Raw genomic sequence first — 6,265 nt, 5'->3', positions numbered from 1 at the left:
GTTTCCTTGCTCAGCTATCAGTTCTGTTACTTAAAGCATACCTGACATTTTAAGCTGTTCTACAGTAAAGAATTACAAAATTAAAGAGAGGACTGCTTTAAATTTTTGTACTTTCCTGAAAACTCTTTTTCCCAGGGTCCTTTAAAACATTAATTTGTTTTTATATTTTACCATTTTTTGTGGGTTTAAAAAAAAAATCTAAAGTAATCTAGGACTAGCATTATGTTTTTTAGACCTGGAATTTGCTCGGTACATAAGTTTCAAAGTTTCCTTTTCTTTTTAAAATGTATTTTATATTTTGCGATTTTTTTTCCATAATATTTAAGTTTTTCGATGTTTAAATATTTTTCTTCGGTGAAGCACAAGTTTCTTTTTGTGGTCCCTGATCAATTTTAAACAGCTGGAACACTGGTGGCACTGTTAACTGCTTTCTAGGCAGCCTCTTTGGCTTGGTGGGCTTGCAGTACAGCTACAGCTTTATTGACCTTAGAACGACCTCTGTAGACTCAAGCATATGAAGAAGTTCTGAATTGTCAATCTCCAACAACATGCCAGTGATTTTACCAGCAAGAGTAAGGTTCATGGCTTGAACAAGAGGAAGCAGCCATTCACCCAATATTTGCTTTTGCTTTTGAGGAGGGGCAGATGCCAATATAGAAGCAGTCAAAGATTCCTGACCTTGTACATGAACAGCAGGCTGTTGCACTGTAACTTGTGGCTGTGCATTAAGATGTTGCTAAGGATTGGAAACTCCTGCAGCATATTTATGCCGAGGAACCATGCTGACAGCAGGAGTAGCTGCAGCAGCTGCAGCTGTAGGATGTGGATCCACTGTCTGTGTTGATGTGTTAGCAACATGCTGTGTTGACATGACTTGTGGAACCTGTGAAAAAGCTGGTCTCATAGTACTAAATGGTGGTATAGGAGCAGCTGGGTAGATAGCAACGGGAATATTTTGGAAAGGATAAGGTCTGGCACCCCGCATAGTCCAGCGAGGACTTGGTCTTAGTTGAGCAATTTGGCTAGGAGGATAGTATGCAGCATGGTTCTGAGTATGTAGGATAGCTTCCATGAAGTAACCTGAAAGAGGTGCAGGCTGGTAGGGGTTGCTTACCGGTTTGGGCACAGCTCGTACACTTGCCATTCTCTGCATATACTTGTTAGTGAGGTGAGCCTGGTGCCTTTCTTTGCACTGAGCTAAAGCTACATACAATGGCTCTGTGGCCACAATTCTACGTTCATTTCTGTAACTGCTTTAGTGGCTTCTTCTGGGGAGGAGAAACATACAAAGCCAAACCCTTTGCTGCGACCACTGTCCATCATAACCTTTGCACAAGTGATTGTGCCAAATGGAGAAAACTCTTTCCGGAAACGCTCATCATTAATACCATCATCAAGATTTTTCACATAATGATTAACATCCTGGTATCTAGTGATCCTATCTTGCTTCATCTGTTCAAATTTGCACTTAAGCTCCGTCTGCCGTTCCACCTTTTTCTGAGCTTGACCAGCGTAAAGTTGTTTCCCATTGAGCTCCTTTCCATTCATCTCATCCACAGCTTTCTGTGCATATTCTTGCCTTTCAAAGCTTACAAATCCAAATCCTTTGGATTTTCCACTTTCATTAGTCATTACTTTCACACTTAAGGCAAGCCCAAACTCGCCAAAGAGATGCTTAAGGAGCTCATCATCCATGTCTTCTCCAAAATTCTTGATGTAAACATTGGTGAACTGTTTTGTCCTAGGTCCAAATTCAGCTTCTCGTTCTTTACAAGACTTAAATTGTCCAACAAAACTTTGCGATCATTTAGGAGCATTCCATTCATTTTTTCAATAGCTCTTTCAGCTGCTTCCTGCGTCTCAAAGTGTACAAATCCATAGCCCTTGGAACCATTTTCATCACAAACTACCTTACATGAGAGGACGTTATCAAAAGTAGAAAATGTATCATACAGTGCTTTATTATTAATGGATTTGCCTAGATTTTTAATGAATATGTTGCCCACTCCACTTTTGCAAAGTTGTATTCCTAGGTGATGGATCAGGCTGAGACCACCTGATGCGTACTGTCTTGCCCTTTATAACATCAAAATTCATAGCGTCCAAAGCACGCTAAGCGTCTGCGGGCTGCTGGAAGTTCACATATGCGTATCCCAAGGAGCCGCGGGTGATCATGTCCCTGCAGACCCGGCTGGAGAGGATTGGGCCGGCAGGGCTGAACAACTCGTAGAGCATCGCCTCGGTCACGTCGGGGTGGAGGTCCCCCACGTAGAGCGAGGCCATAAGGTTGCCGGGGGCGCTGGGGTTCATCTACCGACGGCTGCCTGCAGGGCCACAGGCCGCAACCGTTCTGTGAGAGGAAGGCGAGTGCCGGTGCCAGGGGCTGGAGCTGGGGGGAGGGGTGCGGGGGCAAGCGCAGAGGGACAAAAATCACCCGGAATCGAAAACTACTCAACAGCCCCAGGGCTGGGCGAACCCGCTGCAGCGGACTGCGGGCTGCCAGCCGGGAGCGAGGGTGGCGGTGTCGGGTCCGGGCAGCGGCAAGGCCTCGGTCTCTTGGTTCCCTCCTGGAGCTGCTGCTGTGTCGCTGGCGGGCGGATCGGTCTCGGCCGCTTCACAGGGTTATTTCATAAAAGAGGAAGAAAAAAAAAAAAGTGTCTGGCGGGGGAGACGCGGCTTTTTGTAAAATTTTGGGGGTTTTAAAAAAGATGTTTTTAGATTAAAAAAAAATTTTTTTTTTTTAAAATAATAAATGTGTGTTTCGACCCTGGAGCACACACTCCGTACTCTCAGCACTAACCGCGGGGGAGAAGGGCCATAGGTAAATTTTGAAGGAGGATCCTCCTTCATCTATGCTTTGCTGGCTCAAATCAGCATGTTCCCTTGGCCGAGCTCCTCTGGAATGCACTTGGATTTAATGCACTCCAAGCACAGTGTTTTTGCTTTGAACTTAACAGTCACACCAGTGTCTCATTCCTTTTATGAGATTATTGTACTATCTGTGTCTGCATTTGCCTCTATGCAACTGGATTAAACCTCCTAAAAAAGCGAGGATACTGGCTTCTTTATCTTCGTGTTACCAAGCATCCAACTGTCTGTAACGTTTTTTCCCAAAGAGCAGGGGCTACCCAGGCCAGTGATCAGCTGGGGCACAGAGTGAGTGCAAAGTTCCTCAAACTTCTAGGGTGTCTGGCAAGAAAGATCAGACGCCAGGTGCAGAGACCTGAGGATGCTAACATTGAAGCCAGTGGTTACCTGGGGCACACAGTGAGTGCAAAGTTCCTCAGACATCTAAGGTGCTTGGCAAGAAAGATCAGACGCCAGGTGCAGAGACCTGAGGGTGCTAACACTGAAGCCAGATAAATAGTCCAAACACCATGCTGCGTAGTCCAGAGGCTGAGATGGAAAAGCGGGAACAAATGGAGCAGGAGAGAAAGTAGACACAGGAAAAGTGGGTTAAGACCCAGAAACGCCAAAGTAAAATCAGACATTTATACATCATCAGACAAGCATGTTTCATACAATTCCCATAATAGAGCCTTTTAAATGTTATCAGTTCCTTTGTGGCTCTCTTGCCATCTTTGTCTATACAGAAGTATTTATTCAATTATTTCAAGGGTTTTTTTTTTTTCCTATTTCATAAAAAAAGTGGAAAATGGAAAACTGCAATGCATCTTATTGTAGTAACAAAAAGCGCAGGTCTTATAAAACTGTTACACAGATGAAAGTCATTCTATGTGCTTACATGCTAATTCTTCAGCTTCCATCTAGGGTTCACTGTACTTGAGCTAATTCGAGTGTGAGTTTGACATTAAAGGAAAAATATAAAGTTTTAAAACACATAAAAATTGCTGCAACAAGGCTGGGCATAGTGGCTCACGCCTGTAATGCCAACACTTTGGGAGGCTGAGGTGGGCGGATCACGAGGTCAGCAGTTTGAGACCAGCCTGGCCAAGGTGGTGAAACCCCATCTCTACTAAAAATATAAAAATTAGCTGGACATGGTAGCATGTGTCTGTAGTCCCAGCTACTCTGGAGACTGAGGCAGAAGATTTGCTTGAACCTGGGCAGCAGAAGTTGCAGTGAGCTGCAATCAGGTCACTGCACTCCAGCTGGGCAGCAGAGGGAGACTCTGTCTCAAAAAAAAAAAAAAAAAAAAAAAAAAAAAAAAAAAAAAAAAAAAAAAAAAAAAAAAAAAAAAATGCCGAGTGCAGTGGCTCACGCCTGTCATCCCAGCACTTTGGGAGGCGGTGGCAGGTGGATCACAAGGTCAGGAGTTCAAGACCAGCCTGGTCAAGATGGTCCAACCTCATCTCTACTAAAAATACAAAAAATTTGGCCGGGTGTGGTGGCAGGTGCCCATAATCCCACGGGAGGCTGAGGCAAACAATTGCTTGAACCTGGGAGGCAGAAGTTGCACAGAAGTTGCAGTGAGCCGAGATCGTGCCACTGCACTATAGCCTGGGTGACAGAGGGAGACTCTGTGTCAAAAAAAAAAAAAAAAAGCACTAATGCTTCCCTAATGAAAGCATTCTTCTATCAGTACAAGCTGATGCTATTACAAATACAGGAAAAAAGAGACATGGAAATTGGATAAGAAGAGATAAAATTATTGTTTATAAATAATGACTGCATGTATCAAAACCCAAGAGAATCAACTGAAAAATTCCTACTGACAATAATCAAATTTGTTAAGTTGTCTGTATACAAAATCTCTATAAAAAAGTGTGATGGTATATATACCTACCATGTAGCCACAAAAATCTAAAAAATAATTTAAAAAATTTAAAAAGTATGATGTGAAAGACACAACTACCAAAAATAATTTTAAAAGAGAATAAACTTGATAAGAAATACGCAAGAGTTTTATGAAGAAAGTTCTGACACATGACTGAGGGACATGAAAGAGGCTTTGACTAAGTTGAAAGGCATTTCCTGTTCGTGGAAAGGTAGGCTGAATATCACAACATTTTACTCATTCCTAAATTAATCTTTATACTTCATGCAAGTCAGTTAAAAATAACAACAGGGGTCTTCTTCCTTCTCCTCGACTTCCTCCTCTGTCATCTTCTTTTCTGTGAGGAGTGGGGATGGGGATTAAATAAATTGATTTGAAAATTCAAAAGAAAAGTTAAACATCCCAGAATAGCCAAAATCATTCTGAAAATAAGAGTAATAAAAGGAACAAGGCATACAGGTTTTATTATATTTATTTATTTTTGAGAGAGAGCTTCACTCTGTCACCCAGGTTGGAGTGCAGCAGCCCGATCTCAGCTCAGTGTAACTTCCGCCTCCCAGGTTCAAGCCATTCTCCTGCCTCAGCCTTCTGGGTAGCTGGTACTACAGGTGTACATCATCATACTTGGCTAATTTTTGTATTTTTAGTAGAGATGGGGTTTTGCCATATTGGCCAGGCTGGTCTTGAACTCCTGATCCGCCCTCCAGGCTTCCCAAAGTGTTGGGATTACAGGGCTGAGCCATCACTCCTGGCCCCAGATTATAAAACATATTATAAAGCTGAAATATTTAAAACGCATTGTTACTAGGGCATGAAAATACAGATCATTGGTTAAAAGCTGGCAAGCCAAAGAAATAGATTCAGTTTTATATCATTTTTTAGGGTATTTCCATATCTTTTATTTTTTAATTTTTTATTATACTTTAAGTTCTGGAATACATGTGCAGAACATGCAGGTTTGTTACATAGGTATACATGTGCCATGGTGGTTTGCTGCACCCATCAACTCATCGTCTACATTAGGTATTTCTTCTAATGCTATCCCTACCCTTGCTTCTCATACTCCAACAGGCACCTGTGTGTGATGTTCCCCTCCCTGTGTCCATGTGTTCTCATTATTCAAGTCCCACTTACGAGTGAGAACGTGTAGTGTTTGGTTTTCTGTTTCTGTGTTAATTTGCTGAGAATGATGGTTTCCAGCAGTTTTATATCTTGATAGGAGTTTGGGTTATAAAGATGTATGCCTTTGTGAAAATCCATTGAATGTACAGTTAAGATTTGTACATTTCATTGTATATAGTTTCTCTTGAAAGAAAAAAATAAAAAAAATATTGGACTAGAATCTAATGATATGTATACTAAAGTATTTGGAGGGGAGTATGCTGCTATCTGTAATTCATTTAGAAACAAATAAGAAAGGCCGGGCGCGGTGGCTCAAGCCTGTAATCCCAGCACTTTGGGAGGCCGAGGCGGGTGGATCACGAGGTCAAGAGATCGAGACCATCCTGGTCAACATGGTGAAACCCC

At 42.3% G+C, this 6,265-nt stretch overlaps 1 pseudogene; it reads right to left on the bottom strand.

Annotated features, from left to right (window-relative positions):
• Positions 1-284: 284 nt before the first annotated feature.
• LOC108300219 lies at positions 285-2,310 on the bottom strand (annotated as a pseudogene).
• Positions 2,311-6,265: the final 3,955 nt, after the last annotated feature.

This window comes from Cebus imitator, unplaced genomic scaffold, assembly GCF_001604975.1.
Source record: "Cebus imitator isolate Cc_AM_T3 unplaced genomic scaffold, Cebus_imitator-1.0 Scaffold25, whole genome shotgun sequence".
Lineage (NCBI taxonomy): Eukaryota > Metazoa > Chordata > Mammalia > Primates > Cebidae > Cebus > Cebus imitator.
Note: the sequence above shows the minus strand (reverse complement) of the source record. Positions and strands in the feature narration are given on the sequence as shown.